The 14,298-nt window shown below is 47.3% G+C and overlaps 1 pseudogene; it reads right to left on the reverse strand.

Annotated features, from left to right (window-relative positions):
- Window positions 1-11,465: 11,465 nt before the first annotated feature.
- LOC123407295 lies at window positions 11,466-12,303 on the reverse strand (annotated as a pseudogene).
- Window positions 12,304-14,298: the final 1,995 nt, after the last annotated feature.

The raw sequence follows: 14,298 nt of genomic DNA on the forward strand, positions 1-14,298 counted from the left end.
ACATTTTTGGTATACATCAGGAATAATTTTTATATATGTTTGACACTTTACAAGTACATGATTAGCATTTTTTCATATTAATTTGTTATGTCTAATTTGTTTCAGATCTGGCGCAACCGTCGCGAGCCCCCGGCCACCGCGGCGTCAACCTCCTCCCGCGCCGCCACCCATCAGATCTGCGCAGGGGGGGCAACCACGTGCAGCAGAGCCGCTCCGCCTCGAGCGCGCAAGGTCGCGCCACCTCGTCTCGAGCCCACACCGACCGCGCCGCCCCGGCCCACCTTCAGCTCCAGCTCGCACCGCCCGCGACACCCCGCCTCAAGCGCACTCCGGCAGCGTCGCCCCACCTCCAGCTCACGCCGGTCGCGCCGCGCTCGCTCCCAGCGACCGCGTCGCCGAGCGCCTCTTCTGCCCAGGGGAGCAGCCCCGCGCAACTCCAGCACCGGCAGAGAGGATAGAAGGCCCGCCGCCGCTGACACCGTGCAGGCTTTGCCCGGCGGCGAAGGCAGGGGTTGTGGGGAGGAGTGCAGCTTGTGGCAGCTCCGCGGCCCCGTTCTCAACACATCGTCTTTTAGGGTGACCTGGGGTGGCAGCAATCGATTGGAAGAGGGATGTGGATGGGTGAAGTGGATGGGTGGAGTGGAAGTTTGCTGCATGGAGGTGGCCACGTGGGTGCCGGCGGGTGGTTGTGAGGTGGCTTTGGCTGGCGCTAGGAGAGGGATGTGGATGGGTGAAGTGGAGGTTTGCTGCATGGAGGTGGCCACGTGGGTGCCGGCGGGTGGCTGTGAGGTGGCTTTGGCTGGCGCTAGTAGAGGGATGTGGATGGATGAAGTGAAGGTTTGCTGCATGGACGTGGCCACGTGGGTGCCAGCGGGTGGCTGTGAAGTGGCTTTGGCTGCCGCTAGCAGAGGGATGTGGATGGGTGGAGTGGAAGTTTGCTGCATAGACGTGGCCACGTGGGTGCCGGCGGGTGGCTGTGAGGTGGCTTTGGCTGGCGCTAGCAGAGGGATGTGGATGGGTGGAGTGGAGGTTTGCTGCATGGATGCGACGACCTGGGTGCCGGCGGGTGGCTGTGAGGTGGCTTTGGCTGGCGCTAACAGAGGGATGTGGATGGGTGGAGTGGAGGTTTGTTGCATGGACGTGGCCACGTGGGTGCCGGCGGGTGGTTGTGAGATGGCTTTGGCTGGCACTGCAGAGGGATGTGGATGGGTGGAGTGGAGGTTTGCTGCATGGACGTAGCCACGTGGGTGCCGACGGGTGGCTGTGAGGTGGCTTTGGCTGGCGCTAGCATTGCTGCAGCATGACGTGGGGAGGGGCAGCACGGGGAGGCAAAATTGACAAAAATGACCCCTGGGGGGAAAGAACTCACAGAGTGAACCCTCGGGGGAAAGATTTCACTCGTCTGGCCCTTTGTGTGGCGCCCGACACCTAGGCGCCGCACTACACTGTGTGACGCCTAACCGTTCGGCGCCACACGCCCCGACCACCTGGCAGAGAGGGCCCACCCCCCAGGCCGTGTGACGCCTAAGCCTCAGGCGTCACACATTGTAATGTGTGGCGCCGAACACTTAGGCGCCACACATTGACTTATACAGCCACGGGCCAGCCCCCCTCCCCACCCCTCCCCACCCCCTCCTCATTCCCCTCCCCCACCCCCCTCTCCCAGCCACGGGCCCCTCTTCAAATCCTTCTCCAAATCACCAAATCTGAAGGTTTGGACCGGGCATTTGTTGTCCAATCACTCCCCTAAGGTAATCCCTACCTCTCCCCTCATTCTCATCCAAACAAAAATCTCTTATGGTCATTTTTTTTGCAAATTTGAGGAAACCCTAGTTTTCATGAAATGTGGGATGTATATGATATAGTTGTATTTGTTTGTATGTTAGGATAAGGGGTATGATGAGGTTAGGATTAGGGTTGTTTGGATGTTTGCATTATGGTCGTTTTAGGGTTAGGCTAGGGTTAGGGATGTTTGGTTGTGTTAGGGTTATGATGGGGTTAGGGTTAGGGTTAGTGTTATGGGTGTTTGGAAGTTAGGAATAGGGTTTATTTTTAGTAAATAGATATTGTAGTATTATGATTGCTTATAAAAAATATTCTATGTTTTGGTGTTTAGGGATGGTAAGAACATGTGTTTATGTTCATCACGTGGACAAGGATGCCTTTTTAAAAGGCAATATTGATCCGGACCCGGATGAGCTTGACATGGTGTTCGATTTGTGTCCTAGGTATGGTGAATTGTTGGAACAAGTCCGAAAGGATTTGAATTGGATGGACCCTAGTGATGTAGTTGAGTTTGATGGTAGGCATAATGTGGGATTCGGAATACACATTCGTTGGAAGACCATGCGTGTCAACTCCGAGCAACGTTGGCTTGCATACAAGGATTCGGTGGTCGAATCACTAGACAAGGCTCTAGAGTTATTTGCCATCAACACAAATGTTCCTAACTTGCAGTTGGATTTGAACCGGGTTGCCTCTCCGATTGTTGAAGCTATTCCTCCACCCATCAACAAAGAGGCCAACATTGAACCTCTTTCTTGTGTCCAACATGAACCATTGCTAGAGGCTAATGATGAGCACGATGATGATGAGAATGATGGTACTGTTCTTCATGATAACAATCTTGGTGATTTGGACAAATATAATTTGCAAGAGACAATGGACCATTCTATTCCGTACTAACGTGGCTATGCATCTGAGTCTGACGATGAGGGTCCCGATGAAGAAGTTGATGAGGAAGGGTTCACGGCAAAGGAGGCTGAAGCTTTCACGAAGGTATTAAAGCGGGATCACCGGACACCATTGTTCGAGGATCTTAGCCTTGCGGATGAAGCTGTGGTTGACGGAGGCGAAGGCATATTGTTTGGAGTTAGGCCACCTTCTCATCGGGACACACATGGGAAGAATATTATTTTGCCGGGGTCAAAGTTCCAAACATTCCTTGAACTAAAGATGTGGTTGGATGAATATTTTGTTACGCATTATAGGCCACACAAAGTTGTTCATTCAAACATGAAGCTGCGATACACGGTTGCATGTGAGGATAGAGGGTGTCCTTGGATTGTCCGTGCAAGACCATGGAAAGGAGGGCCAGGATGGAACGTTGTCAGTTGTATGCCTCACATGTGTCGAGGCAAGAGGGTTGATGGTTCCCTTTCATTGCAAAGCCATAGACAACTCACCTCCGAGTTCATCGCTTATAGGCTTTCCAACTCCATCTCCTCTCTTCCTACAATGAGCATAAAAAGCGTACAAGACCTTGTGAAAGCCCTCTTTCACTACGAGGTGAAATATGGTAAGGCATGGAAAGCAAAGCAAGCCGCATTCTAGATGTTGTATGGTGATTGGGAGCAGGCATACAACCGCATACCTAGGTTGTTGGGAGCTATTGCCGCCACTAACCCGGGCATGGTTCATGTGGTCGAGCCGTATGGGGAGAAAACAAGGATTCTCAATGGAAATAGGGTCCGTTTATTTGACCGTGCATTTTGGGCATTTGAGCAATGTGTGAGGGCTTTTCAGCACTGTCGTCCTGTCATCTCCATCGATGGCACGTTTTTGACCGGACAATTGAAGAGCACTTTGTTGGTTGCAATAGCAAGTGATGCCAATAACCGGTTGATTCCTTTGGCTTTTGCTTTGGTTGAGGCAGAGAACAATGTTAACTGGGAATGGTTCTTGCATATTTTGAGAACCAAAGTATTACCGTTTGAGAGGGAAATATGTGTCATATCGGATCGCCATCAAGGCATACTTAACGCGGTTGACATTGTCATTCCCGGCCATGCTCCTTTGCATCATCGATGGTGCATGAGGCATTTCTGTGCAAACTTCTACCGGGCATGTGGTAGCAAGGAGTTGGCGGATGATCTTCAAGATTGTTGTCAAGCATTTTTGGACAAACGATTTGCAATATTGTACAACGCTTTGCTTGTAAACAAAAAACTTGATGCAGGTGGGCTTGAGTTTCTCAACAGGCACATTGAACTTCGGCCCAAGTGGGCACGAGCTTATGACGAAGATGGCCGAAGATATGGTCAAATGACAAGTAACATGGCAGAATGCTTCAACCGGGTGCTGAAGGGTGTCCGTGCGTTGCCGGTGACGGTAATAGTTCAATACACATTCGACAAGTTGAGAGCATACTTTCTAAAGTACTCGCAAGAAACAGATGATCGGATTGCGGGAGAGAACAAGAAAAAGTACAAGTAGCAGTTTCCACCAAAGGTTGACAAATGGATGGTATTTCAATCACGGAAGGCTGACTCCCAAACGGCTACGTTGTACAACAACGAGGATTGGGCATACCAAGTGAATGAGCCCGGAGGAACGACAAACGATGGCCAGCAACATGGAAACAGGGCGTTCAAGGTATCTTTATCATTGTGTGATTGCTCTTGTGGGAGGCCAAGGTTGCTTCATCTCGCATGCTCGCATTTGTACACGGCAGCTCGCAGTAGGAATGTGGACGTCAACCATCCACTAACCGTGAGGGAGTCCGAGTTCTCGATCATGACCACGAAGCATACATGGGCTCCTAGATTTGAACCATACTTTGACCAATCACAATGGCCGGAGTATCATGGAGTACAACTATGGCCCGACCCGGAGTGGAAGGTTGTGAAAAGGGGAAGACGAAAGACAAAGCATTTTAGAGGAGACATGGATGGATGGGGCCATGGTGGTGGCAGAGAAATGGGGAACAACCAATTCCAAGAGCCTACTGAGAGATCACATTGTGGAGAGTGCGGTGTAACAGGGCACAACACAAGAAGGTGTACAAAGCCAAAGAAGAAGTCCAAAAACAATGATTCCAGGTCAAGCCAACCAAGTCCTAGCCAACATGGTAATAGCCAACCAAGTTCAAGCCAACAAGGGACGAGTCAAGCAAGCACAAGCCAACAAGGGATAGGTCAAGCAAGCACAACCCAACAAGTTCCTACTCAACAAGTTCCTACTCAACATGTTCCTAGCTGACTTGGGCTTACTAGAGGACGTGGTGGTGGTGGTGCTAGAGGCAGGGGTGGGATAGGTCGTGGTGGTGCTAGAGGCAGGGGTGGGATAGGTGGTGGTGGTGCTTGCTACTGCAACAGAAGACCTTCCAACGGCGCCAGAAATAGGTGTGTCGACGGCACGAGGAATCCTTCTGCTACGGCTACGCCTTAAGGGACTTCCTAGGCAAATATGCAAAGGATTTCCCCCGTGGCCTTGGAGCCTTGCGTTGGTGTTCCCTCGAATCGGAAAGGGTGATGTAGCGCAGCGGTGGTAAGTATTTCTCTCAGTTTGAGAACCGGTATCGATCCAGTGAAGGAGTATCACAAGAGCCTGCACAAACACAAAAAGCTTGCTCCCAACGCTATGCAGGGGTTGTCAATCCCTTATAGATTGTTCGCCAAGTGAGAACTGAAAGCAACAAAGTAACAAAGCAAAGTAAAAGCGAAAGTGGAAACGATAGGTGTGAATAGACCCGGGGTCGTAGTGTTTACTAGTGGCTTCTCTCATGAAAGCAAGTAGACGGTGGGTGAACAAATTACTGTCGAGCAATTGATAGAACCGCGCAAAGTCGTGACGTCATCTATGGCAATGATTATATCTATAGGCATCACGTCCAAAACAAGTAGACCGATACTTTCTGCATCTACTACTATTACTCCACACGTCGACCGCTATCCAGCATGCATCTAGTGTATTAAGTCCAAAAGAACGGAGTAACGCCTTAGGCAAGATGACATGATGTAGATGGACAATCTCATATCTACGACAGAGCCCACCTTGTTACCCTTGATGGCAACTACACGATGTGTGCCTTGCTGCCCCTACCGTCACTGGGAAAGGTCACCACATGGTAAGAACCCAAAACCAAGCACTTCTCCCATTGCAAGAATCATAGATCTAGTTGACCAAACAAAACCCAAGACTCGGAGAGACTTACAAGGATATCAAATCATGCATATAAGAAATCAGCAAAGACTCAAATATATATCATAGATAATCTGATCATAAATCCACAATTCATCGGATCTCGACAAACACACCGCCAAAGAAGATTACATCGGATAGATCTCCATGAAGATCATGGAGAACTTTGTATTGAAGATCCAAGAGAGAGAAGAAGCCATCTAGCTACTAACTACGGACCCGTAGGTCTAAAGTGAACTACTCACGAGTCATTGGAGGGGCGATGATGTTGATGTAGAAGCCCTCCAACTCCAAAGTCCCCTCCGGCAGGGCACCGGGAAGGGTCTCCAGATGAGATCTCGCGGAAACGGAAGCTTGCGTCGGCGGAAAAGTATTTTCGTGGATCCCTTGATTTTTTTTCTATATTTTAGGGAATATATAGGCGCAGGATCTAGGTCAGGGGGGCGCCAGGGAGGCCACAAGCCTGCCCACCGCCGCCCCCTGGTGGCGGAGAGGGGGCTTGTGGGCTCCCTGTAGCCCTCCTGGCTTGGCCCACAAGCCCCCTGATCTTCTTCCGTTCGGGAAAAAATCATTTCGGGGATTTTATTCCATTTGGACTCCGTTCCAAAAATCAGATCTGAAAAGAGCCAAAAACACAGAAAAAATAGGAACTGCACTTGGCACTGAATTAATAAGTTAGTCCCAAAAAGATATAAAAGGTACAGAAAACATCCAAAGATGACAAGATAACAGCATGAAACCATCAAAAATTATAGATACGTTTGAGACGTATCAGTGCTAGAGGCAGGGGTGGGATAGGTGGTGGACTTACTAGGATTGGTATGCGTGGATACCTACGAGGACCATTTCCGTATGTCACATATTTTACTTATGTTTATCATGTTGTTTTTCATGCTCCTTTGTATGTTATTTTACTAACTCTGAGCTTTGATGCCTGTTTTGTAGGTATGGCGGCTTCTCAACCCAACAAGGCAAAAGCGGAGTGAGGGGAGGAGAAGGATGCAGCCAATGAGGAGTAGCGGTTGATGGAGAGGGCTACAAAGAAGTTGAGAGAGGAGGATGCAGCCGAAGCGCGGAAGAAGAAGGATGAGGAGTATAAGGCAAGTATGGAGGAGCAGTGGCAAATGGAACTTGAGCGCCGGAGATATGAGGCTAGGATAAAGGAGAATGACAGGAAGACGCTAGAGAAACGTAAAAAAGAATGGGAAGCTAACTTTAAGAAGATGATGGCAGAGGGCGCAACAAAGAGAGAGCGGGAGCATCAACGCTTCACGGAGAGGGTTAAGGAAGAGGTTTTAAAAATGCGCAAAAGGGAAGAAGAGAGGAAGAAGAAGAAGGGAAATGGGCCTTGCTCGACCCAATAGAGCCGGATGCTTCTATTCTCATGCACGCTTTCATCTTTGAACCCTATGTGTTGTTGAACCCTATGTGTTGTTGAACCTTGTTCGCTTGCGTGCTTTCTTACTATGAAACTCCACTATGTATGCACTTTTGGATGTATGTTCTTTAAGAACCCTATGTATGTTTGAACTCCACTATATTTGTGTTGTATGTTTTAACTCCAGTATTATTGTGCTGTATGTTTGAACTCCACTATATTTGTGATGTATATTTGAACTCCTCCACCACTATGTGCTGCAGTTTTCAGCATGCCAGAATGTGTGGCGCCTAAGCCTTGGGCGTTGCATATGTGTGGCGCCTAAGACTCAGGCGCCACACATGTGAAACGGAGAGTAACACAAGTGTGCACTTTCTGTTACTCTCTGTTTCACATCTTTTTCACATGTGTGGCGCCTGAGGCTCAGACGCCACACATGTGAAAAAGATGTGAAACAGACAGTAACAGAAAGTGCACACTTCAGACGCCAATAGGTTTCACATGTGTGGCGCCTAAGGCTTAGGCGCCACACATGTGAAACCTACTGGCATCTGAAGTGTGCACTTTCTGTTACACATCTTGCTTGAACAGATAACTTGGCTACTCTTTTTAACAAGGATTATTTGTAAAGTAAAAAAAGGTTGGTTACGTATGAGATATGTGTGTTGGTTATGTATGAGATTCATGTGTTGGTTATGTAAAGAAGGTCTAGGTGTCATGGATATGTATGAGATTCGTGTGTTGGTTATGTATGAGATTCGTGCTAGTAAAGAAGATCTAGGTTGGATAACACAAATAGTACCAAGAACTTTAGATTACAAACAAAGTAATATACACCTTGCCAGAATTAAGATACAACGTGCTGATAAAACTAGCTGAAATTAAGATACAACGTGCTCATACAACTTGCTGAAATTAAGATACAACTTGCTGAAGTTAAGATACAACTTGCTCATACAACTTGGTGAAATCTACCGAGTCCAACATGGATATTTTCCTTTTCCATAACTGGCTTCTTCTGCTGCCTTGGCCGCACGAGCCCTTTCTCTCTTTCTCTCCCTCTCAGCTTCACGGGTCTGTTCCCGCTGTCTGTAAACCTCCTCCAGCCGAAGTTTCTCTTCTTGGTTTTTTCCTTATCATCTCATCAAGAAAAGCCCTCTGCTCCACACAGTACTCTTCCCACTCTTTCTTCTGCGCTGCTTTCTCCTCTGCTTCAGCCTTCTTGCGGCGCTTTTCCAAGTCCCAGCTAGCCCATGCACGGCGACCTCTTTCACGAATCTCGGTCACTGCCCAGTCCGGCATTTCCGTGTCAATCCAACGATAGTACATGCAGAGAGGAGGAGGAGACTACCGGATGGATCAGATTCAAGCAAACAATAATATCAAGTAAACAATAATCTGGATGACTTGAGCATACCGGAGGCCTGATGTACGCAGAAATAGATTCGGGTGGATCAGATTCATAATTGGCGCACATGAAAAACTTCATGCCCAACCAATCTGAAAAAATCCGTCACCTCCTTCACCTTGCAGAGATCACCGCACCAACATCGAACTGCTTCCACCCCCCGAGGCAAACTTGCACTCTCCATTTTCTTAGGCCTGATGCTTTGATCCGAGCAAGGCAAACTCATATTGACTAAAGCGGTGGTAGTGTTCTCAAGTGAGGATGGATGACGGAGGAAGGCAGTCCAATGCCTTCTTTTATAGACTCAGATGACCAGGAAGATGGCGGGAAATGTTGGCGGGAAAATTCTGGCGGGAAAGGAGACGTGGAAAATTTGGCGGGAACGGAGGAGGGAAAGGTGGCGGGAAAGAAGACGTGGAAATATTGGCGGGAAAGGAGACGTGGAAAATTTGGCGGGAACGGAGGAGGGAAAGGTGGCGGGAAAGGTGTGCTCAAAATTTGGCGGGAACGGAGGAGGGAAAGGTCACGGGAAAGGTTTTTCTCAAAGGGTTGTGTTAAGGGAAAGGTGGCAGTAGGTTTTCACATGTGTGGCGCCCAAGGCTTAGGCGCCACACTGGCGCCTAAGCCTTGGGCGTTGCACATGTGTGGCACCTAAGCCTTGGGAGCCACACATGTGAAAACCTGCTGGAATCTGAATTTTGGCAGCATTTTCACAGATATTCACAGCATATAGTTTCACAACATTTTGACAGCAATTGACAACATATAAATCATCGTAAGCAACACAAGTAAATGGTTCACAACTCCAAATGGTTCACAACACAAGTGCAACACCAAGTAAATGGTTCACAACACAAGTAAATGGTTCACAACGCAAGTGCAACACCAACAAGTGCAAGTGCTTCACAACTCCAAATGACTCCGGTTCACATCTTGGAGCCTCATCCCCTCTTAGAAACTAGCTTCTTTCTTCTCGCAACTACAAATTGCTCATCCAACTCATCGTCATCGTCATCCTCATCGTCCATGCTTCTCATCCTTGACAAACGAGAGCCCCCGGCGATCGGGTTCTTTCCTTTCGCATAATCATCCGGTGAGTACCGCCTAAATTCCTTCCTAGGCTTCAACATCTAAGCGGAGCGTTGGAAAGCCTTCAACGTCATTCCGTCCGCAACCTATGATGGGAAAACGTTATCGTCATACATATGAAGGTTGAAAGTGCACAATGTATGATGGCTATGTCATACCTCTGGAGTGTCAACATCATCCTCTAGAGTATTTCTTTGGGTATTAGCTGCCGAGGTAATGTCACCATCGTCCATACGAGCTCCCGAAGAAGTTGAATCGTCTAGAGTATTTCTTTGGGATGAACCGGATCTCGAAGGTGAAACATATTCAGGGTCACGACAACCTAAAATGTTGGATAGGCGCCGCAACTTCTTGCCCTGTTCCTGTTAGATTCAAATATAAATGTCATATATAAGGTACCGTATGTTGCATTCATCGGCAAAATAATAATAATGACACAACACCTTTATGAAAAGACGAAGTGCAGATTCTCCCTTTTTTCCTCCAGGTGTCTTGTCTAGAATAGCTTCGGACTCATCAGCTTGTTTCTTGACCTCTTTGCGTTATGATCACAAGACAATGACATGCAAGTGAATATGTGTACTATCATTCATACTTAACATAGGTGAGCACAATTACCACAAAGTTCAGGACAGGGGCGAAGGAAGTTTGGTACCCTTCGCGAATTAACTTGTTGTAATCGCCATGGGCAAGTGCATCGTACTCAGTGGGTTCTTCCAATATGTCCTCCTCGTAAGCCGACGGACAAATCTCGACACGAGTACTCTCCTGAAACCATCTTACGTAGTTGTTGAACGCAAGCGGACAATGCTTGCGGTGCTGGGTTCATTGCGTACTCGAAGCTGCCTGCACACTTTGCTCGAACATGATGACATATTTCTTATGATGCTTATGCCAATCCTTGATCTTTCGCCGCCTCCTCCTATCCAACCCGCTTTTTACAAAACCCATCAGTAGCTCGCTCAACACTAAAAACAAAACTCATCAGTAGCTCGCTCAACACTAAAAACAAAACTCATCAGTAGTTCTTTATTGTGCATGATTTTGTTACCTGTGAAGCTGTGTGTCGGTGTCCACCCACTTCGGCGGGTGTGGCTGAAACAACCCAAATTGATGCATCACACGATGCGGGAGATGAAACTCAACCGCCCAATTGCATATAAGGGGACAACGCATTAGCCAAAGATGTTTTTCCTGCAGGCATAGTGGATTGAGCTCGAACGTGTGTGCATCACCAAAGTTTGGCCCGACACCATATGGCTGCCATTCCACCTACAACACAACATAAAAGGCACAATTCATTTTACTCACAACATAAAAGCTGGAAGTCAACTTTGAAACCATCTTACCTGCTCGGCGGTAAGCGAATCCATCTCGTTGGTGTATTGCTTGTACAATAGGTTCACTTCGCTTGCCACCTCCAATACCACGTCCCACTTGTCAGCCCATGTAGGAGGCCGTACAGGGTTGCCGTGGTCATCCCAGGTATTCCACTTTGAGGTTTTAGGGCGTCAAACAGGAAGGCGTTCCCAGCTCCATATCAAAATTAGGAGCATACAACCACCAACTCCACCGTCCTTTGTGGACCCGCGACAAGCATCGTCCAACTACAAGTAACAACAAACATGCATCAGTTTAGCAGAAAAGGATAACAGAGAGTACTTACTATTAACAATTTAGTACCTACTGATACAAGTAAGCCAGTGCGGCCGAGCCCCAATTGAACTTGTTGTCGAAAACAATCAATGCCTTCAGCCACATCCATGGAGCATTCTTGCCACTGCCGTCAGCGAAGATAGTCCTAGAGATGACATACCACATGTACACGTGAGCATACGTCTGGATCACCTCGTCATTTGCGTCCTCAGGACAATGAACAAAGTTGGCGGCAATCCAAGTGAAAGGAGCGTTGGCCGGGACTCTATCTTTCTTCCCTCCATCTTCTACCTCCGGCTCTGGAGGCGACATACCAATAAGGGCCTCCATTTGTTGCCGCCATCCCTCGGAATCAGTGCTCATACAAAGAGGCTTCCCCTCGATCAGAAGTGCGGTGATCATGGAAACATCTTGAAGAGTAACTGTCATCTCTCCGGTCCGGAGGTGAAAACTATGTGTCTCCGGCCTCCACCGATCAATAAGTGCAGTGACTGCCGCATCGTTCAGATTGGGTGTTGACCGAGTCACAAGCTAAATGAATGGAAGGAGTCCTGTCATCTCGATGTATGGTGTGTACCGCTCATCGTACTGCATTACAATCGATGCCCCGTGAGACCGGATTTTCAAGGACATAAGCTCCTGCAAACAGATAGGAGTGAATGATATCATTACATTTTCATCTTATTAAATACATGATTTTTTATCATATGATCTACTTACCATTTTCTTCTTCGACATCAAATAGGCCCGGTGTTCAACGTCATAAACATCATTCAAAAGCCACACCATCCTACAAATCACAAAAAAAATACTCATATTCAAAAAAATAATCATCTACTAATCCACTCATCTACATATTACTCATATCCTAACTACTCATATCCTAACTACACATATCCTAACTACTCATATGAATCTACTCATATCCTAACTACTCATATGAATCTACTCATATCCTAACTACTCATACTAACTACTCATATGAATCTACTCATATCCTAACTACTCATATCCTAACTACTCATATGAATCTACTCATATCAATCTACTCATCTACTCATATCAATCTACTCATATCAATCTACTTATCTACTCAAACAAAAACCTATTCCATTTGGATAAAGGGATGGGAAACGGAAGAGATTACCTAGTAGCCAACCTTGGGGGATCAATCCACGGAAGAAATCACCAGATCTGAAGGGGATGGGGGAGGGGATTCGGACTTGGAGTAGAGCCAGCCGCCACCGGTTTGAATGGGGGAGGGGAATGGGGAGGGGGGCTGGCTCGTGGCTGTATAAGTCAATGTGTGGCGCCTAAGCGTTCGGCGCCACACATTACAATGTGTGACGCCCGAGGCTTAGGCGTCACACGGCCTGGGGGATGGGCCCTCTCTGCCAGGTGGTCGGGGCGTGTGGTGCCGAACGGAGGTGTCGGACGCCACACAAAAGGGTCAGACGAGTGAAATCTTTCCCCCAAGGGTTCACTCTGTGAGTTCTTTTCCCCCAGGAGTCATTTTTGTCAATTTTACCGCACGGGGAATGGCCAACATTATCCTGAGACATGGTTGCGCCACTCAAATATAAGCATCACCGGACAACATAGTTTTTTTGAGTTAAACTTGATAAGGGTTTGGCTAGGTGTGCTTTAACTCCGACGACTTATACGGATCTTTAGAGATGCTCCAACTAACTTCAGTAACACAAACCACTATATGGACGGGCCTATTTGGGATGACAATGCTACGGATTACAAGTTGAGTTTTTCCATAAATCAACAACCACACCGAGACGTCTTCAAAAACAAAAAAACACCGAGGCACAACGGGCCGTCATCATCACCCCTTCCTAGTTGACAGTAAGAAAGCAATCACGATGTGACCCAAAATCAAGCATACCAAAGCTACAAGTGTCATTGATGAAGAAAAATATAGATCAGAAGGATTATACAAACGCACCAACACCCACGGGCGTCATATAAATCTGGACGGATTTACTGGAGATCAACACCTTCCGAATACAAACAAATTCACCGAAGACTCAAGCAGACCTGCAGGAGACACACATCCACGCCCCCTCCACCGGCACTAGATGCATCACCGAAATGGTGATAAGGACATTATTATGACTCTAGGATGTCATCGCCGTGACGAGGACACAGAGCGACCTGCCACTATATTCATGGGCGAAGCACCAACAACTCTATAACCCTAACTGCGGAGGAGAACCCAAAACTACTACTACCGCAAGATTTGTAGCTCCCCACCACCCCCAAACGTCTATGAGTATGTGTGGAAGGGCGGGGAGGCCGACGATGGGACGACTGAAGGTGGATAGGGTGAATCGGCTGGCGGCTAAGGTTCTGTTTTTTTGGGCAAACAACGGTAGTAGAACCCTACCACCCTCCCCATATTGTGATATAGTTTTTTTTGTGGGTGATATTGTGATATAGTTGTATAAGCAAAAATGAGAAATGATATTCTACCATGCATAGGTATCCCGTGCGTGTATCAACCTCTCGTCATTGCTTGAGGTTCTAGTCGTATGTTTTTAGTTTGTAACAATATTTGTTTTGTTTCATAACGTTACACAATTTATAGCGGGTCCTTTTTGTCTTGTCAAAGTGAATCGTAATGTTTTATTCGGTACCATGAACATATCTACCCTTATTTCTTGGGACAAAATGAGACATACACTGATACACTTTGTAATAAGAAAATAAAACCCAACAAAACATTTTGAAACAAGACAAATTTTGTCAAGATCACTTGCTTGCTGGGACAAATTAAAAAGGATCCTATATATATCGAGTCTATCAAACACCGTGTTTCAGTTGTGTTTGTCACATG

The sequence above is a fragment of the Hordeum vulgare genome, chromosome 7H, assembly GCF_904849725.1.
Source record: "Hordeum vulgare subsp. vulgare chromosome 7H, MorexV3_pseudomolecules_assembly, whole genome shotgun sequence".
Taxonomy (NCBI): Eukaryota; Viridiplantae; Streptophyta; class Magnoliopsida; order Poales; family Poaceae; genus Hordeum; species Hordeum vulgare.